At 57.9% G+C, this 22908-nt stretch overlaps 7 non-coding genes across 7 annotated transcripts; all 7 read right to left on the bottom strand.

The window, feature by feature from the left end:
* Positions 1–376: 376 nt before the first annotated feature.
* LOC140191998 (U2 spliceosomal RNA) lies at positions 377–567 on the bottom strand. Its single transcript, XR_011883977.1, has one exon. It is a non-coding gene; the product is annotated as a U2 spliceosomal RNA (small nuclear RNA).
* A 3063-nt stretch (positions 568–3630) lies between these two features.
* On the bottom strand, positions 3631–3821 carry LOC140192000 (U2 spliceosomal RNA). The gene has a single exon (XR_011883979.1). It is a non-coding gene; the product is annotated as a U2 spliceosomal RNA (small nuclear RNA).
* Positions 3822–6888: 3067 nt separating this feature from the next.
* LOC140192001 (U2 spliceosomal RNA) lies at positions 6889–7079 on the bottom strand. Its single transcript, XR_011883980.1, has one exon. It is a non-coding gene; the product is annotated as a U2 spliceosomal RNA (small nuclear RNA).
* Positions 7080–10142: 3063 nt separating this feature from the next.
* LOC140192002 (U2 spliceosomal RNA) lies at positions 10143–10333 on the bottom strand. The gene has a single exon (XR_011883981.1). It is a non-coding gene; the product is annotated as a U2 spliceosomal RNA (small nuclear RNA).
* A 3075-nt stretch (positions 10334–13408) lies between these two features.
* LOC140192003 (U2 spliceosomal RNA) lies at positions 13409–13599 on the bottom strand. The gene has a single exon (XR_011883982.1). It is a non-coding gene; the product is annotated as a U2 spliceosomal RNA (small nuclear RNA).
* A 3075-nt stretch (positions 13600–16674) lies between these two features.
* Positions 16675–16865, bottom strand: LOC140192004 (U2 spliceosomal RNA). Its single transcript, XR_011883983.1, has one exon. It is a non-coding gene; the product is annotated as a U2 spliceosomal RNA (small nuclear RNA).
* A 3373-nt stretch (positions 16866–20238) lies between these two features.
* Positions 20239–20429, bottom strand: LOC140192005 (U2 spliceosomal RNA). Its single transcript, XR_011883984.1, has one exon. It is a non-coding gene; the product is annotated as a U2 spliceosomal RNA (small nuclear RNA).
* Positions 20430–22908: the final 2479 nt, after the last annotated feature.

Here is a 22908-nt window from a genome sequence, read left to right on the forward strand (position 1 = left end):
CCGAGTGAGCAGGCATCAGAATGAGTGCGCCGGTTGAGCAGTTTGCTTCAGGAATGAATGCCAAGGGGCATCTCTCATGAAGTTGCTGCCTTGCCTGCAGCACCTGATCTGGTTGCAGCCCGGATGTGCACTTGATCTTAGCCAAACGGCCCAGATATGATGCCCGTGCTGTTGTTGAGTTGTCTGCACATTGCGTGAGTGAGTGAGTGAGTGAGCTGTATCGACAGACAGACACAGACACAGGAGAGGTGTAGAGCAAGCAGCTCTCCTCTCTCTCCATGTGCGTGCATGCTTGTCTGTGCTGCTGTGCCGCCGCCGCCGCCTGATGGAGCTTTCGTCGTTTTTCTTTTCTTTGCTACTTTGAAATTCCCCAGAAGGGGAGTGCACCGTTCCCAGAGGCACTGCAATACCGGGTCGATGCGTGGAGTGGACGGAGCAAGCCCCTATTCCATCTCCCTGTTCCAAAAATCAATTTAATATATGGTCCCCAGATAAGGGACGTATCAGATATTAAACTGATAAGAACAGATACTACACTTGATCTTAGCCAAAAGGCCGAGAAGCGATGCAGGCGGCCTCTTGAGTCGGCTACATCCTGCCTAGCCTCTGGTGTTTAGATTGAAGCAGGAGGCCTGGCAAAGACCTTGCTGCCCTGGCCCGCTGGCAGCTCTCCCCTAGGTTGTCTGGGATCGGTGGGTGTGCTGGACAGCTGTTGCCTACCTGGTCCGTCCTGAGTGCAACTTGTCAGAGGCTATGTAAAGCTGCCAGTGATCCACCAATCATCTGGGAGTGGGGCCGTACCTACGGGCGCCTACGTCACTGGCACACTGCCTACGTCAAGGCTGCCGGCTTCCTCGGCTGGCTCCCAGGTCGGTCTCAGAGGCTGGCTCAACTTGCACTGCTCTCCTGGTCGTGGGAGGCTGGTCACGCTGTCCTGTCTGCACAAAAGTCTGCAGGGGGAGTGGGAGCAGGCCGCTCGGCCCTTCAAGGGCGTCCCTGCACTCGGCAAAGAGAGCGCGCCTCTCGGCTTTGCGTGCCCCAGCTGGCTGGCGCATCCAGCTGAACGGTCTCCTTCGGAGGCTCTGCCCTCTCCGGGAGGGAGCGAGCGGATGGGACTGCACCGGGCGACAAAGGCAGAGGCCACGTGCGCCGCTCAAGACCGGTTACGAGGTTTGTGGACGTGGCCAAAGTCCGCGGGCAGAAAAGCCTCCTGGCAAGCTTGGGAATAGGAAGATGTCAGCTACAGGTGTGCCTGAGGAGAAACAATGGGTGTGCTCTCCAAGCCGAAGGCTGAAGTGCAGCCATTCACACCTCTGTGCCTTTATTTTGATGTGTGTGGAATTACAATTGTTGAGTGGCTTGAGTTTGTTTCATCTCACAGAAGCTGTAGACTTTGCGTCTGCACAGGCTATCATTGGACACAGTGGTGTCTTCTCCCCTGCTCCCCCACCACCTTTTTTTACCAGGGTGGATGGGGGTGGGTGGGTGTGTGTGTGTGTCTGTCTGTCTCTCTGTGTCTGTCTCTGTCTCTCTCACCCACCGACACAAACACACATGGAATGCTGAGGGATCTGGCAGGGTCGGTCTGTCTCTCTCTCTCACTCACTCAATCTCACACACACACAGAGTCACAGACACACGTGCACACGGGGGTGTGTGGGGGTGGGTGTGTGTGTGTGTTTGTGTGTGTGTGTGTGTCTGTCTCTCTGTGTCTGTCTCTGTCTCTGTCTCTCTCACCCACCGACACAAACACACATGGAATGCTGAGGGATCTGGCAGGGTCTGTCTCTCTCTCTCACTCAATCTCACACACACACAGAGTCACAGACACACGTGCACACGGGGGTGTGTGGAGGTGGGTGGGTGTGTGTGTGTGTGTGTGTGTGTGTCTGTCTGTCTCTCTGTCTCTGTCTCTGTCTCTCTCACCCACCGACACAAACACACATGGAATGCTGAGGGATCTGGCAGGGTCTGTCTCTCTCTCTCTCACTCACTCACTCACTCACTCACTCACTCACTCACTCACTCAATCTCTCTCTCTCACACACACACACACACACACAGAGTCACAGACACACGTGCACACGGAGTGCTGAGGGATCTGCCAAGCTGTACAGAGGGCAGTAAAGGGAGAAGGGCCGAGGCCCTTCATTATGCCTCTGTGCTGACGCCTGAGCAGACTGACTGGTTTTGCAGCGGGGTGGGTGCACGGATGTAGAAACAGGAGGGAGGGCACGGCAGGAGGGAAATGTGTCGCGGGCTGACGGCGGCCCTGTGCCCCACTGCTCTGCAGGTGCGTTTTTGGCCGGCATGGCTCAGTGGTGGAGTGGGTGGGCGCGTGTGCGCGCCGTGGAAGGAAAGGGGTACTGATTATGCCTTGGTTGTGAAACAGGAAACGGATCGGCGAAATGCCTGCCGGAGGGAGGCACAGTGCCGTGCGTGAAGCAGGGGCACGTGGACGGATGTGGCAATTGTGGAGACGTGCGCCAAAGCTGGACGCCGAGTAGGTAGGTGTAAGCATGAGACGTTTGAGTGATCTTGGGGTTTGGGACGTGATTCTGAGCGAGGCTAGAGATGCACTGCACTGCCGATGTATATTGGGGAGGTCTGAGTGGGTGGAGTGGGGGGTTGTGCCTCTGCCTTACCTTGAACGGTGGGCGGGGCTTTGGGCCTGGGGCAGGCAGACGCATCAGAGGAGGCCAGGAGGCCAGGCCAGGCCAGGGCAGGGCAGGTAGGCAGAGTTTTGCTGATGCTATGGCTAGGTGGTGATGCTTGTAGCTGGTCTGTCTGTCTGGGCAGGAGAGCAGCAGTCTTGGCAGTCTGGTGCAGGCGGGGAGGATGCAGGGTGCAGGAGCACCGGGCCCTGTTGTGCCGGCGGCGGCGGCGCCCCGTTGCTCTGTAGCCGGGCTCCATCGGATGCCTCCCTCCCTTCCTTCCTTCCTCCCTCCCGTCCGCGTGCCCTGGCTGCTGGCACACTTGAACGAGCCTGCCTGTCCGACAGGCTGGCTGGCTGCTGGTGAAATTGCAGCAGAGCCAGTGACTCGATATCGTTCGTTCCTTCCTTCCTTCCTTCCTTCCTTCCTTCGCCCGCCCGTCCATCCGTCCGTCCGTCCGTCCGTCCGTCGCGTCCTCCGTTGGCTTCAAGGAGCAGCTGAGAAGCCTGAGCCTGAGAAGTGGAGCGAGTGTGGCGGGACAGAAAAGGTCTTTCGGCCTGCTCCACTTCACTCTGCTTCTGTGCTTGGTGCAGGCAGCAGCCGAGTGAGCAGGCATCAGAATGAGTGCGCCGGTTGAGCAGTTTGCTTCAGGAATGAATGCCAAGGGGCATCTCTCATGAAGTTGCTGCCTTGCCTGCAGCACCTGATCTGGTTGCAGCCCGGATGTGCACTTGATCTTAGCCAAACGGCCCAGATATGATGCCCGTGCTGTTGTTGAGTTGTCTGCACATTGCGTGAGTGAGTGAGTGAGTGAGCTGTATCGACAGACAGACACAGACACAGGAGAGGTGTAGAGCAAGCAGCTCTCCTCTCTCTCCATGTGCGTGCATGCTTGTCTGTGCTGCTGTGCCGCCGCCGCCGCCTGATGGAGCTTTCGTCGTTTTTCTTTTCTTTGCTACTTTGAAATTCCCCAGAAGGGGAGTGCACCGTTCCCAGAGGCACTGCAATACCGGGTCGATGCGTGGAGTGGACGGAGCAAGCCCCTATTCCATCTCCCTGTTCCAAAAATCAATTTAATATATGGTCCCCAGATAAGGGACGTATCAGATATTAAACTGATAAGAACAGATACTACACTTGATCTTAGCCAAAAGGCCGAGAAGCGATGCAGGCGGCCTCTTGAGTCGGCTACATCCTGCCTAGCCTCTGGTGTTTAGATTGAAGCAGGAGGCCTGGCAAAGACCTTGCTGCCCTGGCCCGCTGGCAGCTCTCCCCTAGGTTGTCTGGGATCGGTGGGTGTGCTGGACAGCTGTTGCCTACCTGGTCCGTCCTGAGTGCAACTTGTCAGAGGCTATGTAAAGCTGCCAGTGATCCACCAATCATCTGGGAGTGGGGCCGTACCTACGGGCGCCTACGTCACTGGCACACTGCCTACGTCAAGGCTGCCGGCTTCCTCGGCTGGCTCCCAGGTCGGTCTCAGAGGCTGGCTCAACTTGCACTGCTCTCCTGGTCGTGGGAGGCTGGTCACGCTGTCCTGTCTGCACAAAAGTCTGCAGGGGGAGTGGGAGCAGGCCGCTCGGCCCTTCAAGGGCGTCCCTGCACTCGGCAAAGAGAGCGCGCCTCTCGGCTTTGCGTGCCCCAGCTGGCTGGCGCATCCAGCTGAACGGTCTCCTTCGGAGGCTCTGCCCTCTCCGGGAGGGAGCGAGCGGATGGGACTGCACCGGGCGACAAAGGCAGAGGCCACGTGCGCCGCTCAAGACCGGTTACGAGGTTTGTGGACGTGGCCAAAGTCCGCGGGCAGAAAAGCCTCCTGGCAAGCTTGGGAATAGGAAGATGTCAGCTACAGGTGTGCCTGAGGAGAAACAATGGGTGTGCTCTCCAAGCCGAAGGCTGAAGTGCAGCCATTCACACCTCTGTGCCTTTATTTTGATGTGTGTGGAATTACAATTGTTGAGTGGCTTGAGTTTGTTTCATCTCACAGAAGCTGTAGACTTTGCGTCTGCACAGGCTATCATTGGACACAGTGGTGTCTTCTCCCCTGCTCCCCCACCACCTTTTTTTACCAGGGTGGATGGGGGTGGGTGGGTGTGTGTGTGTGTCTGTCTGTCTCTCTGTGTCTGTCTCTGTCTCTCTCACCCACCGACACAAACACACATGGAATGCTGAGGGATCTGGCAGGGTCGGTCTGTCTCTCTCTCTCACTCACTCAATCTCACACACACACAGAGTCACAGACACACGTGCACACGGGGGTGTGTGGGGGTGGGTGTGTGTGTGTGTTTGTGTGTGTGTGTGTGTCTGTCTCTCTGTGTCTGTCTCTGTCTCTGTCTCTCTCACCCACCGACACAAACACACATGGAATGCTGAGGGATCTGGCAGGGTCTGTCTCTCTCTCTCACTCAATCTCACACACACACAGAGTCACAGACACACGTGCACACGGGGGTGTGTGGGGGTGGGTGTGTGTGTGTGTTTGTGTGTGTGTGTGTGTCTGTCTCTCTGTGTCTGTCTCTGTCTCTGTCTCTCTCACCCACCGACACAAACACACATGGAATGCTGAGGGATCTGGCAGGGTCTGTCTCTCTCTCTCTCACTCACTCACTCACTCACTCACTCACTCACTCACTCACTCAATCTCTCTCTCTCACACACACACACACACACACAGAGTCACAGACACACGTGCACACGGAGTGCTGAGGGATCTGCCAAGCTGTACAGAGGGCAGTAAAGGGAGAAGGGCCGAGGCCCTTCATTATGCCTCTGTGCTGACGCCTGAGCAGACTGACTGGTTTTGCAGCGGGGTGGGTGCACGGATGTAGAAACAGGAGGGAGGGCACGGCAGGAGGGAAATGTGTCGCGGGCTGACGGCGGCCCTGTGCCCCACTGCTCTGCAGGTGCGTTTTTGGCCGGCATGGCTCAGTGGTGGAGTGGGTGGGCGCGTGTGCGCGCCGTGGAAGGAAAGGGGTACTGATTATGCCTTGGTTGTGAAACAGGAAACGGATCGGCGAAATGCCTGCCGGAGGGAGGCACAGTGCCGTGCGTGAAGCAGGGGCACGTGGACGGATGTGGCAATTGTGGAGACGTGCGCCAAAGCTGGACGCCGAGTAGGTAGGTGTAAGCATGAGACGTTTGAGTGATCTTGGGGTTTGGGACGTGATTCTGAGCGAGGCTAGAGATGCACTGCACTGCCGATGTATATTGGGGAGGTCTGAGTGGGTGGAGTGGGGGGTTGTGCCTCTGCCTTACCTTGAACGGTGGGCGGGGCTTTGGGCCTGGGGCAGGCAGACGCATCAGAGGAGGCCAGGAGGCCAGGCCAGGCCAGGGCAGGGCAGGTAGGCAGAGTTTTGCTGATGCTATGGCTAGGTGGTGATGCTTGTAGCTGGTCTGTCTGTCTGGGCAGGAGAGCAGCAGTCTTGGCAGTCTGGTGCAGGCGGGGAGGATGCAGGGTGCAGGAGCACCGGGCCCTGTTGTGCCGGCGGCGGCGGCGCCCCGTTGCTCTGTAGCCGGGCTCCATCGGATGCCTCCCTCCCTTCCTTCCTTCCTCCCTCCCGTCCGCGTGCCCTGGCTGCTGGCACACTTGAACGAGCCTGCCTGTCCGACAGGCTGGCTGGCTGCTGGTGAAATTGCAGCAGAGCCAGTGACTCGATATCGTTCGTTCCTTCCTTCCTTCCTTCCTTCCTTCCTTCGCCCGCCCGTCCATCCGTCCGTCCGTCCGTCCGTCCGTCGCGTCCTCCGTTGGCTTCAAGGAGCAGCTGAGAAGCCTGAGCCTGAGAAGTGGAGCGAGTGTGGCGGGACAGAAAAGGTCTTTCGGCCTGCTCCACTTCACTCTGCTTCTGTGCTTGGTGCAGGCAGCAGCCGAGTGAGCAGGCATCAGAATGAGTGCGCCGGTTGAGCAGTTTGCTTCAGGAATGAATGCCAAGGGGCATCTCTCATGAAGTTGCTGCCTTGCCTGCAGCACCTGATCTGGTTGCAGCCCGGATGTGCACTTGATCTTAGCCAAACGGCCCAGATATGATGCCCGTGCTGTTGTTGAGTTGTCTGCACATTGCGTGAGTGAGTGAGTGAGTGAGCTGTATCGACAGACAGACACAGACACAGGAGAGGTGTAGAGCAAGCAGCTCTCCTCTCTCTCCATGTGCGTGCATGCTTGTCTGTGCTGCTGTGCCGCCGCCGCCGCCTGATGGAGCTTTCGTCGTTTTTCTTTTCTTTGCTACTTTGAAATTCCCCAGAAGGGGAGTGCACCGTTCCCAGAGGCACTGCAATACCGGGTCGATGCGTGGAGTGGACGGAGCAAGCCCCTATTCCATCTCCCTGTTCCAAAAATCAATTTAATATATGGTCCCCAGATAAGGGACGTATCAGATATTAAACTGATAAGAACAGATACTACACTTGATCTTAGCCAAAAGGCCGAGAAGCGATGCAGGCGGCCTCTTGAGTCGGCTACATCCTGCCTAGCCTCTGGTGTTTAGATTGAAGCAGGAGGCCTGGCAAAGACCTTGCTGCCCTGGCCCGCTGGCAGCTCTCCCCTAGGTTGTCTGGGATCGGTGGGTGTGCTGGACAGCTGTTGCCTACCTGGTCCGTCCTGAGTGCAACTTGTCAGAGGCTATGTAAAGCTGCCAGTGATCCACCAATCATCTGGGAGTGGGGCCGTACCTACGGGCGCCTACGTCACTGGCACACTGCCTACGTCAAGGCTGCCGGCTTCCTCGGCTGGCTCCCAGGTCGGTCTCAGAGGCTGGCTCAACTTGCACTGCTCTCCTGGTCGTGGGAGGCTGGTCACGCTGTCCTGTCTGCACAAAAGTCTGCAGGGGGAGTGGGAGCAGGCCGCTCGGCCCTTCAAGGGCGTCCCTGCACTCGGCAAAGAGAGCGCGCCTCTCGGCTTTGCGTGCCCCAGCTGGCTGGCGCATCCAGCTGAACGGTCTCCTTCGGAGGCTCTGCCCTCTCCGGGAGGGAGCGAGCGGATGGGACTGCACCGGGCGACAAAGGCAGAGGCCACGTGCGCCGCTCAAGACCGGTTACGAGGTTTGTGGACGTGGCCAAAGTCCGCGGGCAGAAAAGCCTCCTGGCAAGCTTGGGAATAGGAAGATGTCAGCTACAGGTGTGCCTGAGGAGAAACAATGGGTGTGCTCTCCAAGCCGAAGGCTGAAGTGCAGCCATTCACACCTCTGTGCCTTTATTTTGATGTGTGTGGAATTACAATTGTTGAGTGGCTTGAGTTTGTTTCATCTCACAGAAGCTGTAGACTTTGCGTCTGCACAGGCTATCATTGGACACAGTGGTGTCTTCTCCCCTGCTCCCCCACCACCTTTTTTTACCAGGGTGGATGGGGGTGGGTGGGTGTGTGTGTGTGTCTGTCTGTCTCTCTGTGTCTGTCTCTGTCTCTCTCACCCACCGACACAAACACACATGGAATGCTGAGGGATCTGGCAGGGTCGGTCTGTCTCTCTCTCTCACTCACTCAATCTCACACACACACAGAGTCACAGACACACGTGCACACGGGGGTGTGTGGGGGTGGGTGTGTGTGTGTGTTTGTGTGTGTGTGTGTGTCTGTCTCTCTGTGTCTGTCTCTGTCTCTGTCTCTCTCACCCACCGACACAAACACACATGGAATGCTGAGGGATCTGGCAGGGTCTGTCTCTCTCTCTCACTCAATCTCACACACACACAGAGTCACAGACACACGTGCACACGGGGGTGTGTGGAGGTGGGTGGGTGTGTGTGTGTGTGTGTGTGTGTGTCTGTCTGTCTCTCTGTCTCTGTCTCTGTCTCTCTCACCCACCGACACAAACACACATGGAATGCTGAGGGATCTGGCAGGGTCTGTCTCTCTCTCTCTCACTCACTCACTCACTCACTCACTCACTCACTCACTCACTCAATCTCTCTCTCTCACACACACACACACACACACAGAGTCACAGACACACGTGCACACGGAGTGCTGAGGGATCTGCCAAGCTGTACAGAGGGCAGTAAAGGGAGAAGGGCCGAGGCCCTTCATTATGCCTCTGTGCTGACGCCTGAGCAGACTGACTGGTTTTGCAGCGGGGTGGGTGCACGGATGTAGAAACAGGAGGGAGGGCACGGCAGGAGGGAAATGTGTCGCGGGCTGACGGCGGCCCTGTGCCCCACTGCTCTGCAGGTGCGTTTTTGGCCGGCATGGCTCAGTGGTGGAGTGGGTGGGCGCGTGTGCGCGCCGTGGAAGGAAAGGGGTACTGATTATGCCTTGGTTGTGAAACAGGAAACGGATCGGCGAAATGCCTGCCGGAGGGAGGCACAGTGCCGTGCGTGAAGCAGGGGCACGTGGACGGATGTGGCAATTGTGGAGACGTGCGCCAAAGCTGGACGCCGAGTAGGTAGGTGTAAGCATGAGACGTTTGAGTGATCTTGGGGTTTGGGACGTGATTCTGAGCGAGGCTAGAGATGCACTGCACTGCCGATGTATATTGGGGAGGTCTGAGTGGGTGGAGTGGGGGGTTGTGCCTCTGCCTTACCTTGAACGGTGGGCGGGGCTTTGGGCCTGGGGCAGGCAGACGCATCAGAGGAGGCCAGGAGGCCAGGCCAGGCCAGGGCAGGGCAGGTAGGCAGAGTTTTGCTGATGCTATGGCTAGGTGGTGATGCTTGTAGCTGGTCTGTCTGTCTGGGCAGGAGAGCAGCAGTCTTGGCAGTCTGGTGCAGGCGGGGAGGATGCAGGGTGCAGGAGCACCGGGCCCTGTTGTGCCGGCGGCGGCGGCGCCCCGTTGCTCTGTAGCCGGGCTCCATCGGATGCCTCCCTCCCTTCCTTCCTTCCTCCCTCCCGTCCGCGTGCCCTGGCTGCTGGCACACTTGAACGAGCCTGCCTGTCCGACAGGCTGGCTGGCTGCTGGTGAAATTGCAGCAGAGCCAGTGACTCGATATCGTTCGTTCCTTCCTTCCTTCCTTCCTTCCTTCCTTCGCCCGCCCGTCCATCCGTCCGTCCGTCCGTCCGTCCGTCGCGTCCTCCGTTGGCTTCAAGGAGCAGCTGAGAAGCCTGAGCCTGAGAAGTGGAGCGAGTGTGGCGGGACAGAAAAGGTCTTTCGGCCTGCTCCACTTCACTCTGCTTCTGTGCTTGGTGCAGGCAGCAGCCGAGTGAGCAGGCATCAGAATGAGTGCGCCGGTTGAGCAGTTTGCTTCAGGAATGAATGCCAAGGGGCATCTCTCATGAAGTTGCTGCCTTGCCTGCAGCACCTGATCTGGTTGCAGCCCGGATGTGCACTTGATCTTAGCCAAACGGCCCAGATATGATGCCCGTGCTGTTGTTGAGTTGTCTGCACATTGCGTGAGTGAGTGAGTGAGTGAGCTGTATCGACAGACAGACACAGACACAGGAGAGGTGTAGAGCAAGCAGCTCTCCTCTCTCTCCATGTGCGTGCATGCTTGTCTGTGCTGCTGTGCCGCCGCCGCCGCCTGATGGAGCTTTCGTCGTTTTTCTTTTCTTTGCTACTTTGAAATTCCCCAGAAGGGGAGTGCACCGTTCCCAGAGGCACTGCAATACCGGGTCGATGCGTGGAGTGGACGGAGCAAGCCCCTATTCCATCTCCCTGTTCCAAAAATCAATTTAATATATGGTCCCCAGATAAGGGACGTATCAGATATTAAACTGATAAGAACAGATACTACACTTGATCTTAGCCAAAAGGCCGAGAAGCGATGCAGGCGGCCTCTTGAGTCGGCTACATCCTGCCTAGCCTCTGGTGTTTAGATTGAAGCAGGAGGCCTGGCAAAGACCTTGCTGCCCTGGCCCGCTGGCAGCTCTCCCCTAGGTTGTCTGGGATCGGTGGGTGTGCTGGACAGCTGTTGCCTACCTGGTCCGTCCTGAGTGCAACTTGTCAGAGGCTATGTAAAGCTGCCAGTGATCCACCAATCATCTGGGAGTGGGGCCGTACCTACGGGCGCCTACGTCACTGGCACACTGCCTACGTCAAGGCTGCCGGCTTCCTCGGCTGGCTCCCAGGTCGGTCTCAGAGGCTGGCTCAACTTGCACTGCTCTCCTGGTCGTGGGAGGCTGGTCACGCTGTCCTGTCTGCACAAAAGTCTGCAGGGGGAGTGGGAGCAGGCCGCTCGGCCCTTCAAGGGCGTCCCTGCACTCGGCAAAGAGAGCGCGCCTCTCGGCTTTGCGTGCCCCAGCTGGCTGGCGCATCCAGCTGAACGGTCTCCTTCGGAGGCTCTGCCCTCTCCGGGAGGGAGCGAGCGGATGGGACTGCACCGGGCGACAAAGGCAGAGGCCACGTGCGCCGCTCAAGACCGGTTACGAGGTTTGTGGACGTGGCCAAAGTCCGCGGGCAGAAAAGCCTCCTGGCAAGCTTGGGAATAGGAAGATGTCAGCTACAGGTGTGCCTGAGGAGAAACAATGGGTGTGCTCTCCAAGCCGAAGGCTGAAGTGCAGCCATTCACACCTCTGTGCCTTTATTTTGATGTGTGTGGAATTACAATTGTTGAGTGGCTTGAGTTTGTTTCATCTCACAGAAGCTGTAGACTTTGCGTCTGCACAGGCTATCATTGGACACAGTGGTGTCTTCTCCCCTGCTCCCCCACCACCTTTTTTTACCAGGGTGGATGGGGGTGGGTGGGTGTGTGTGTGTGTCTGTCTGTCTCTCTGTGTCTGTCTCTGTCTCTCTCACCCACCGACACAAACACACATGGAATGCTGAGGGATCTGGCAGGGTCGGTCTGTCTCTCTCTCTCACTCACTCAATCTCACACACACACAGAGTCACAGACACACGTGCACACGGGGGTGTGTGGGGGTGGGTGTGTGTGTGTGTTTGTGTGTGTGTGTGTGTCTGTCTCTCTGTGTCTGTCTCTGTCTCTGTCTCTCTCACCCACCGACACAAACACACATGGAATGCTGAGGGATCTGGCAGGGTCTGTCTCTCTCTCTCACTCAATCTCACACACACACAGAGTCACAGACACACGTGCACACGGGGGTGTGTGGAGGTGGGTGGGTGTGTGTGTGTGTGTGTGTGTGTGTCTGTCTGTCTCTCTGTCTCTGTCTCTGTCTCTCTCACCCACCGACACAAACACACATGGAATGCTGAGGGATCTGGCAGGGTCTGTCTCTCTCTCTCTCACTCACTCACTCACTCACTCACTCACTCACTCACTCACTCAATCTCTCTCTCTCACACACACACACACACACACAGAGTCACAGACACACGTGCACACGGAGTGCTGAGGGATCTGCCAAGCTGTACAGAGGGCAGTAAAGGGAGAAGGGCCGAGGCCCTTCATTATGCCTCTGTGCTGACGCCTGAGCAGACTGACTGGTTTTGCAGCGGGGTGGGTGCACGGATGTAGAAACAGGAGGGAGGGCACGGCAGGAGGGAAATGTGTCGCGGGCTGACGGCGGCCCTGTGCCCCACTGCTCTGCAGGTGCGTTTTTGGCCGGCATGGCTCAGTGGTGGAGTGGGTGGGCGCGTGTGCGCGCCGTGGAAGGAAAGGGGTACTGATTATGCCTTGGTTGTGAAACAGGAAACGGATCGGCGAAATGCCTGCCGGAGGGAGGCACAGTGCCGTGCGTGAAGCAGGGGCACGTGGACGGATGTGGCAATTGTGGAGACGTGCGCCAAAGCTGGACGCCGAGTAGGTAGGTGTAAGCATGAGACGTTTGAGTGATCTTGGGGTTTGGGACGTGATTCTGAGCGAGGCTAGAGATGCACTGCACTGCCGATGTATATTGGGGAGGTCTGAGTGGGTGGAGTGGGGGGTTGTGCCTCTGCCTTACCTTGAACGGTGGGCGGGGCTTTGGGCCTGGGGCAGGCAGACGCATCAGAGGAGGCCAGGAGGCCAGGCCAGGCCAGGGCAGGGCAGGTAGGCAGAGTTTTGCTGATGCTATGGCTAGGTGGTGATGCTTGTAGCTGGTCTGTCTGTCTGGGCAGGAGAGCAGCAGTCTTGGCAGTCTGGTGCAGGCGGGGAGGATGCAGGGTGCAGGAGCACCGGGCCCTGTTGTGCCGGCGGCGGCGGCGCCCCGTTGCTCTGTAGCCGGGCTCCATCGGATGCCTCCCTCCCTTCCTTCCTTCCTCCCTCCCGTCCGCGTGCCCTGGCTGCTGGCACACTTGAACGAGCCTGCCTGTCCGACAGGCTGGCTGGCTGCTGGTGAAATTGCAGCAGAGCCAGTGACTCGATATCGTTCGTTCCTTCCTTCCTTCCTTCCTTCCTTCCTTCCTTCCTTCCTTCCTTCGCCCGCCCGTCCATCCGTCCGTCCGTCCGTCCGTCGCGTCCTCCGTTGGCTTCAAGGAGCAGCTGAGAAGCCTGAGCCTGAGAAGTGGAGCGAGTGTGGCGGGACAGAAAAGGTCTTTCGGCCTGCTCCACTTCACTCTGCTTCTGTGCTTGGTGCAGGCAGCAGCCGAGTGAGCAGGCATCAGAATGAGTGCGCCGGTTGAGCAGTTTGCTTCAGGAATGAATGCCAAGGGGCATCTCTCATGAAGTTGCTGCCTTGCCTGCAGCACCTGATCTGGTTGCAGCCCGGATGTGCACTTGATCTTAGCCAAACGGCCCAGATATGATGCCCGTGCTGTTGTTGAGTTGTCTGCACATTGCGTGAGTGAGTGAGTGAGTGAGCTGTATCGACAGACAGACACAGACACAGGAGAGGTGTAGAGCAAGCAGCTCTCCTCTCTCTCCATGTGCGTGCATGCTTGTCTGTGCTGCTGTGCCGCCGCCGCCGCCTGATGGAGCTTTCGTCGTTTTTCTTTTCTTTGCTACTTTGAAATTCCCCAGAAGGGGAGTGCACCGTTCCCAGAGGCACTGCAATACCGGGTCGATGCGTGGAGTGGACGGAGCAAGCCCCTATTCCATCTCCCTGTTCCAAAAATCAATTTAATATATGGTCCCCAGATAAGGGACGTATCAGATATTAAACTGATAAGAACAGATACTACACTTGATCTTAGCCAAAAGGCCGAGAAGCGATGCAGGCGGCCTCTTGAGTCGGCTACATCCTGCCTAGCCTCTGGTGTTTAGATTGAAGCAGGAGGCCTGGCAAAGACCTTGCTGCCCTGGCCCGCTGGCAGCTCTCCCCTAGGTTGTCTGGGATCGGTGGGTGTGCTGGACAGCTGTTGCCTACCTGGTCCGTCCTGAGTGCAACTTGTCAGAGGCTATGTAAAGCTGCCAGTGATCCACCAATCATCTGGGAGTGGGGCCGTACCTACGGGCGCCTACGTCACTGGCACACTGCCTACGTCAAGGCTGCCGGCTTCCTCGGCTGGCTCCCAGGTCGGTCTCAGAGGCTGGCTCAACTTGCACTGCTCTCCTGGTCGTGGGAGGCTGGTCACGCTGTCCTGTCTGCACAAAAGTCTGCAGGGGGAGTGGGAGCAGGCCGCTCGGCCCTTCAAGGGCGTCCCTGCACTCGGCAAAGAGAGCGCGCCTCTCGGCTTTGCGTGCCCCAGCTGGCTGGCGCATCCAGCTGAACGGTCTCCTTCGGAGGCTCTGCCCTCTCCGGGAGGGAGCGAGCGGATGGGACTGCACCGGGCGACAAAGGCAGAGGCCACGTGCGCCGCTCAAGACCGGTTACGAGGTTTGTGGACGTGGCCAAAGTCCGCGGGCAGAAAAGCCTCCTGGCAAGCTTGGGAATAGGAAGATGTCAGCTACAGGTGTGCCTGAGGAGAAACAATGGGTGTGCTCTCCAAGCCGAAGGCTGAAGTGCAGCCATTCACACCTCTGTGCCTTTATTTTGATGTGTGTGGAATTACAATTGTTGAGTGGCTTGAGTTTGTTTCATCTCACAGAAGCTGTAGACTTTGCGTCTGCACAGGCTATCATTGGACACAGTGGTGTCTTCTCCCCTGCTCCCCCACCACCTTTTTTTACCAGGGTGGATGGGGGTGGGTGGGTGTGTGTGTGTGTCTGTCTGTCTCTCTGTGTCTGTCTCTGTCTCTCTCACCCACCGACACAAACACACATGGAATGCTGAGGGATCTGGCAGGGTCGGTCTGTCTCTCTCTCTCACTCACTCAATCTCACACACACACAGAGTCACAGACACACGTGCACACGGGGGTGTGTGGGGGTGGGTGTGTGTGTGTGTTTGTGTGTGTGTGTGTGTCTGTCTCTCTGTGTCTGTCTCTGTCTCTGTCTCTCTCACCCACCGACACAAACACACATGGAATGCTGAGGGATCTGGCAGGGTCTGTCTCTCTCTCTCACTCAATCTCACACACACACAGAGTCACAGACACACGTGCACACGGGGGTGTGTGGAGGTGGGTGGGTGTGTGTGTGTGTGTGTGTGTGTGTCTGTCTGTCTCTCTGTCTCTGTCTCTGTCTCTCTCACCCACCGACACAAACACACATGGAATGCTGAGGGATCTGGCAGGGTCTGTCTCTCTCTCTCTCACTCACTCACTCACTCACTCACTCACTCACTCACTCACTCAATCTCTCTCTCTCACACACACACACACACACACAGAGTCACAGACACACGTGCACACGGAGTGCTGAGGGATCTGCCAAGCTGTACAGAGGGCAGTAAAGGGAGAAGGGCCGAGGCCCTTCATTATGCCTCTGTGCTGACGCCTGAGCAGACTGACTGGTTTTGCAGCGGGGTGGGTGCACGGATGTAGAAACAGGAGGGAGGGCACGGCAGGAGGGAAATGTGTCGCGGGCTGACGGCGGCCCTGTGCCCCACTGCTCTGCAGGTGCGTTTTTGGCCGGCATGGCTCAGTGGTGGAGTGGGTGGGCGCGTGTGCGCGCCGTGGAAGGAAAGGGGTACTGATTATGCCTTGGTTGTGAAACAGGAAACGGATCGGCGAAATGCCTGCCGGAGGGAGGCACAGTGCCGTGCGTGAAGCAGGGGCACGTGGACGGATGTGGCAATTGTGGAGACGTGCGCCAAAGCTGGACGCCGAGTAGGTAGGTGTAAGCATGAGACGTTTGAGTGATCTTGGGGTTTGGGACGTGATTCTGAGCGAGGCTAGAGATGCACTGCACTGCCGATGTATATTGGGGAGGTCTGAGTGGGTGGAGTGGGGGGTTGTGCCTCTGCCTTACCTTGAACGGTGGGCGGGGCTTTGGGCCTGGGGCAGGCAGACGCATCAGAGGAGGCCAGGAGGCCAGGCCAGGCCAGGGCAGGGCAGGTAGGCAGAGTTTTGCTGATGCTATGGCTAGGTGGTGATGCTTGTAGCTGGTCTGTCTGTCTGGGCAGGAGAGCAGCAGTCTTGGCAGTCTGGTGCAGGCGGGGAGGATGCAGGGTGCAGGAGCACCGGGCCCTGTTGTGCCGGCGGCGGCGGCGCCCCGTTGCTCTGTAGCCGGGCTCCATCGGATGCCTCCCTCCCTTCCTTCCTTCCTCCCTCCCGTCCGCGTGCCCTGGCTGCTGGCACACTTGAACGAGCCTGCCTGTCCGACAGGCTGGCTGGCTGCTGGTGAAATTGCAGCAGAGCCAGTGACTCGATATCGTTCGTTCGTTCCTTCCTTCCTTCCTTCCTTCCTTCCTTCCTTCCTTCCTTCGCCCGCCCGTCCATCCGTCCGTCCGTCCGTCCGTCGCGTCCTCCGTTGGCTTCAAGGAGCAGCTGAGAAGCCTGAGCCTGAGAAGTGGAGCGAGTGTGGCGGGACAGAAAAGGTCTTTCGGCCTGCTCCACTTCACTCTGCTTCTGTGCTTGGTGCAGGCAGCAGCCGAGTGAGCAGGCATCAGAATGAGTGCGCCGGTTGAGCAGTTTGCTTCAGGAATGAATGCCAAGGGGCATCTCTCATGAAGTTGCTGCCTTGCCTGCAGCACCTGATCTGGTTGCAGCCCGGATGTGCACTTGATCTTAGCCAAACGGCCCAGATATGATGCCCGTGCTGTTGTTGAGTTGTCTGCACATTGCGTGAGTGAGTGAGTGAGTGAGCTGTATCGACAGACAGACACAGACACAGGAGAGGTGTAGAGCAAGCAGCTCTCCTCTCTCTCCATGTGCGTGCATGCTTGTCTGTGCTGCTGTGCCGCCGCCGCCGCCTGATGGAGCTTTCGTCGTTTTTCTTTTCTTTGCTACTTTGAAATTCCCCAGAAGGGGAGTGCACCGTTCCCAGAGGCACTGCAATACCGGGTCGATGCGTGGAGTGGACGGAGCAAGCCCCTATTCCATCTCCCTGTTCCAAAAATCAATTTAATATATGGTCCCCAGATAAGGGACGTATCAGATATTAAACTGATAAGAACAGATACTACACTTGATCTTAGCCAAAAGGCCGAGAAGCGATGCAGGCGGCCTCTTGAGTCGGCTACATCCTGCCTAGCCTCTGGTGTTTAGATTGAAGCAGGAGGCCTGGCAAAGACCTTGCTGCCCTGGCCCGCTGGCAGCTCTCCCCTAGGTTGTCTGGGATCGGTGGGTGTGCTGGACAGCTGTTGCCTACCTGGTCCGTCCTGAGTGCAACTTGTCAGAGGCTATGTAAAGCTGCCAGTGATCCACCAATCATCTGGGAGTGGGGCCGTACCTACGGGCGCCTACGTCACTGGCACACTGCCTACGTCAAGGCTGCCGGCTTCCTCGGCTGGCTCCCAGGTCGGTCTCAGAGGCTGGCTCAACTTGCACTGCTCTCCTGGTCGTGGGAGGCTGGTCACGCTGTCCTGTCTGCACAAAAGTCTGCAGGGGGAGTGGGAGCAGGCCGCTCGGCCCTTCAAGGGCGTCCCTGCACTCGGCAAAGAGAGCGCGCCTCTCGGCTTTGCGTGCCCCAGCTGGCTGGCGCATCCAGCTGAACGGTCTCCTTCGGAGGCTCTGCCCTCTCCGGGAGGGAGCGAGCGGATGGGACTGCACCGGGCGACAAAGGCAGAGGCCACGTGCGCCGCTCAAGACCGGTTACGAGGTTTGTGGACGTGGCCAAAGTCCGCGGGCAGAAAAGCCTCCTGGCAAGCTTGGGAATAGGAAGATGTCAGCTACAGGTGTGCCTGAGGAGAAACAATGGGTGTGCTCTCCAAGCCGAAGGCTGAAGTGCAGCCATTCACACCTCTGTGCCTTTATTTTGATGTGTGTGGAATTACAATTGTTGAGTGGCTTGAGTTTGTTTCATCTCACAGAAGCTGTAGACTTTGCGTCTGCACAGGCTATCATTGGACACAGTGGTGTCTTCTCCCCTGCTCCCCCACCACCTTTTTTTACCAGGGTGGATGGGGGTGGGTGGGTGTGTGTGTGTGTCTGTCTGTCTCTCTGTGTCTGTCTCTGTCTCTCTCACCCACCGACACAAACACACATGGAATGCTGAGGGATCTGGCAGGGTCGGTCTGTCTCTCTCTCTCACTCACTCAATCTCACACACACACAGAGTCACAGACACACGTGCACACGGGGGTGTGTGGGGGTGGGTGTGTGTGTGTGTTTGTGTGTGTGTGTGTGTCTGTCTCTCTGTGTCTGTCTCTGTCTCTGTCTCTCTCACCCACCGACACAAACACACATGGAATGCTGAGGGATCTGGCAGGGTCTGTCTCTCTCTCTCACTCAATCTCACACACACACAGAGTCACAGACACACGTGCACACGGGGGTGTGTGGAGGTGGGTGGGTGTGTGTGTGTGTGTGTGTGTGTGTGTGTGTCTGTGTGTCTGTCTGTCTGTCTCTCTGTCTCTGTCTCTGTCTCTCTCACCCACCGACACAAACACACATGGAATGCTGAGGGATCTGGCAGGGTCTGTCTCTCTCTCTCACTCAATCTCACACACACACAGAGTCACAGACACACGTGCACACGGGGGTGTGTGGAGGTGGGTGGGTGTGTGTGTGTGTGTGTGTGTGTGTGTGTGTGTGTGTGTGTGTGTGTGTCTGTCTGTCTGTCTCTCTGTCTCTGTCTCTGTCTCTCTCACCCACCGACACAAACACACATGGAATGCTGAGGGATCTGGCAGGGTCTGTCTCTCTCTCTCTCACTCACTCACTCACTCACTCACTCACTCACTCAATCTCTCTCTCACACACACACACACAGAGTCACAGACACACGTGCACACGGAGTGCTGAGGGATCTGCCAAGCTGTACAGAGGGCAGTAAAGGGAGAAGGGCCGAGGCCCTTCATTATGCCTCTGTGCTGACGCCTGAGCAGACTGACTGGTTTTGCAGCGGGGTGGGTGCACGGATGTAGAAACAGGAGGGAGGGCACGGCAGGAGGGAAATGTGTCGCGGGCTGACGGCGGCCCTGTGCCCCACTGCTCTGCAGGTGCGTTTTTGGCCGGCATGGCTCAGTGGTGGAGTGGGTGGGCGCGTGTGCGCGCCGTGGAAGGAAAGGGGTACTGATTATGCCTTGGTTGTGAAACAGGAAACGGATCGGCGAAATGCCTGCCGGAGGGAGGCACAGTGCCGTGCGTGAAGCAGGGGCACGTGGACGGATGTGGCAATTGTGGAGACGTGCGCCAAAGCTGGACGCCGAGTAGGTAGGTGTAAGCATGAGACGTTTGAGTGATCTTGGGGTTTGGGACGTGATTCTGAGCGAGGCTAGAGATGCACTGCACTGCCGATGTATATTGGGGAGGTCTGAGTGGGTGGAGTGGGGGGTTGTGCCTCTGCCTTACCTTGAACGGTGGGCGGGGCTTTGGGCCTGGGGCAGGCAGACGCATCAGAGGAGGCCAGGAGGCCAGGCCAGGCCAGGGCAGGGCAGGTAGGCAGAGTTTTGCTGATGCTATGGCTAGGTGGTGATGCTTGTAGCTGGTCTGTCTGTCTGGGCAGGAGAGCAGCAGTCTTGGCAGTCTGGTGCAGGCGGGGAGGATGCAGGGTGCAGGAGCACCGGGCCCTGTTGTGCCGGCGGCGGCGGCGGCGCCCCGTTGCTCTGTAGCCGGGCTCCATCGGATGCCTCCCTCCCTTCCTTCCTTCCTTCCTTCCTCCCTCCCGTCCGCGTGCCCTGGCTGCTGGCACACTTGAACGAGCCTGCCTGTCCGACAGGCTGGCTGGCTGCTGGTGAAATTGCAGCAGAGCCAGTGACTCGATATCGTTCGTTCCTTCCTTCCTTCCTTCCTTCCTTCCTTCCTTCGTTCCTTCCTTCCTTCCTTCGTTCGTTCCTTCCTTCCTTCCTTCGTTCGTTCCTTCCTTCCTTCCTTCCTTCCTTCCTTCCTTCGCCCGCCCGTCCATCCGTCCGTCCGTCCGTCGCGTCCTCCGTTGGCTTCAAGGAGCAGCTGAGAAGCCTGAGCCTGAGAAGTGGAGCGAGTGTGGCGGGACAGAAAAGGTCTTTCGGCCTGCTCCACTTCACTCTGCTTCTGTGCTTGGTGCAGGCAGCAGCCGAGTGAGCAGGCATCAGAATGAGTGCGCCGGTTGAGCAGTTTGCTTCAGGAATGAATGCCAAGGGGCATCTCTCATGAAGTTGCTGCCTTGCCTGCAGCACCTGATCTGGTTGCAGCCCGGATGTGCACTTGATCTTAGCCAAACGGCCCAGATATGATGCCCGTGCTGTTGTTGAGTTGTCTGCACATTGCGTGAGTGAGTGAGTGAGTGAGCTGTATCGACAGACAGACACAGACACAGGAGAGGTGTAGAGCAAGCAGCTCTCCTCTCTCTCCATGTGCGTGCATGCTTGTCTGTGCTGCTGTGCCGCCGCCGCCGCCTGATGGAGCTTTCGTCGTTTTTCTTTTCTTTGCTACTTTGAAATTCCCCAGAAGGGGAGTGCACCGTTCCCAGAGGCACTGCAATACCGGGTCGATGCGTGGAGTGGACGGAGCAAGCCCCTATTCCATCTCCCTGTTCCAAAAATCAATTTAATATATGGTCCCCAGATAAGGGACGTATCAGATATTAAACTGATAAGAACAGATACTACACTTGATCTTAGCCAAAAGGCCGAGAAGCGATGCAGGCGGCCTCTTGAGTCGGCTACATCCTGCCTAGCCTCTGGTGTTTAGATTGAAGCAGGAGGCCTGGCAAAGACCTTGCTGCCCTGGCCCGCTGGCAGCTCTCCCCTAGGTTGTCTGGGATCGGTGGGTGTGCTGGACAGCTGTTGCCTACCTGGTCCGTCCTGAGTGCAACTTGTCAGAGGCTATGTAAAGCTGCCAGTGATCCACCAATCATCTGGGAGTGGGGCCGTACCTACGGGCGCCTACGTCACTGGCACACTGCCTACGTCAAGGCTGCCGGCTTCCTCGGCTGGCTCCCAGGTCGGTCTCAGAGGCTGGCTCAACTTGCACTGCTCTCCTGGTCGTGGGAGGCTGGTCACGCTGTCCTGTCTGCACAAAAGTCTGCAGGGGGAGTGGGAGCAGGCCGCTCGGCCCTTCAAGGGCGTCCCTGCACTCGGCAAAGAGAGCGCGCCTCTCGGCTTTGCGTGCCCCAGCTGGCTGGCGCATCCAGCTGAACGGTCTCCTTCGGAGGCTCTGCCCTCTCCGGGAGGGAGCGAGCGGATGGGACTGCACCGGGCGACAAAGGCAGAGGCCACGTGCGCCGCTCAAGACCGGTTACGAGGTTTGTGGACGTGGCCAAAGTCCGCGGGCAGAAAAGCCTCCTGGCAAGCTTGGGAATAGGAAGATGTCAGCTACAGGTGTGCCTGAGGAGAAACAATGGGTGTGCTCTCCAAGCCGAAGGCTGAAGTGCAGCCATTCACACCTCTGTGCCTTTATTTTGATGTGTGTGGAATTACAATTGTTGAGTGGCTTGAGTTTGTTTCATCTCACAAAAGCTGTAGACTTTGCGTCTGCACAGGCTATCATTGGACACAGTGGTGTCTTCTCCCCTGCTCCCCCACCACCTTTTTTTACCAGGGTGGATGGGGGTGGGTGGGTGTGTGTGTGTGTCTGTCTGTCTCTCTGTGTCTGTCTCTGTCTCTCTCACCCACCGACACAAACACACATGGAATGCTGAGGGATCTGGCAGGGTCGGTCTGTCTCTCTCTCTCACTCACTCAATCTCACACACACACAGAGTCACAGACACACGTGCACACGGGGGTGTGTGGGGGTGGGTGTGTGTGTGTGTTTGTGTGTGTGTGTGTGTCTGTCTCTCTGTGTCTGTCTCTGTCTCTGTCTCTCTCACCCACCGACACAAACACACATGGAATGCTGAGGGATCTGGCAGGGTCTGTCTCTCTCTCTCACTCAATCTCACACACACACAGAGTCACAGACACACGTGCACACGGGGGTGTGTGGAGGTGGGTGGGTGTGTGTGTGTGTGTGTGTGTGTGTCTGTCTGTCTCTCTGTCTCTGTCTCTGTCTCTCTCACCCACCGACACAAACACACATGGAATGCTGAGGGATCTGGCAGGGTCTGTCTCTCTCTCTCTCACTCACTCACTCACTCACTCACTCACTCACTCACTCACTCAATCTCTCTCTCTCACACACACACACACACACACAGAGTCACAGACACACGTGCACACGGAGTGCTGAGGGATCTGCCAAGCTGTACAGAGGGCAGTAAAGGGAGAAGGGCCGAGGCCCTTCATTATGCCTCTGTGCTGACGCCTGAGCAGACTGACTGGTTTTGCAGCGGGGTGGGTGCACGGATGTAGAAACAGGAGGGAGGGCACGGCAGGAGGGAAATGTGTCGCGGGCTGACGGCGGCCCTGTGCCCCACTGCTCTGCAGGTGCGTTTTTGGCCGGCATGGCTCAGTGGTGGAGTGGGTGGGCGCGTGTGCGCGCCGTGGAAGGAAAGGGGTACTGATTATGCCTTGGTTGTGAAACAGGAAACGGATCGGCGAAATGCCTGCCGGAGGGAGGCACAGTGCCGTGCGTGAAGCAGGGGCACGTGGACGGATGTGGCAATTGTGGAGACGTGCGCCAAAGCTGGACGCCGAGTAGGTAGGTGTAAGCATGAGACGTTTGAGTGATCTTGGGGTTTGGGACGTGATTCTGAGCGAGGCTAGAGATGCACTGCACTGCCGATGTATATTGGGGAGGTCTGAGTGGGTGGAGTGGGGGGTTGTGCCTCTGCCTTACCTTGAACGGTGGGCGGGGCTTTGGGCCTGGGGCAGGCAGACGCATCAGAGGAGGCCAGGAGGCCAGGCCAGGCCAGGGCAGGGCAGGTAGGCAGAGTTTTGCTGATGCTATGGCTAGGTGGTGATGCTTGTAGCTGGTCTGTCTGTCTGGGCAGGAGAGCAGCAGTCTTGGCAGTCTGGTGCAGGCGGGGAGGATGCAGGGTGCAGGAGCACCGGGCCCTGTTGTGCCGGCGGCGGCGGCGCCCCGTTGCTCTGTAGCCGGGCTCCATCGGATGCCTCCCTCCCTTCCTTCCTTCCTCCCTCCCGTCCGCGTGCCCTGGCTGCTGGCACACTTGAACGAGCCTGCCTGTCCGACAGGCTGGCTGGCTGCTGGTGAAATTGCAGCAGAGCCAGTGACTCGAT

Source organism: Mobula birostris, assembly GCF_030028105.1.
Source record: "Mobula birostris isolate sMobBir1 chromosome 11 unlocalized genomic scaffold, sMobBir1.hap1 SUPER_11_unloc_1, whole genome shotgun sequence".
Classification (NCBI taxonomy): Eukaryota; Metazoa; Chordata; class Chondrichthyes; order Myliobatiformes; family Myliobatidae; genus Mobula; species Mobula birostris.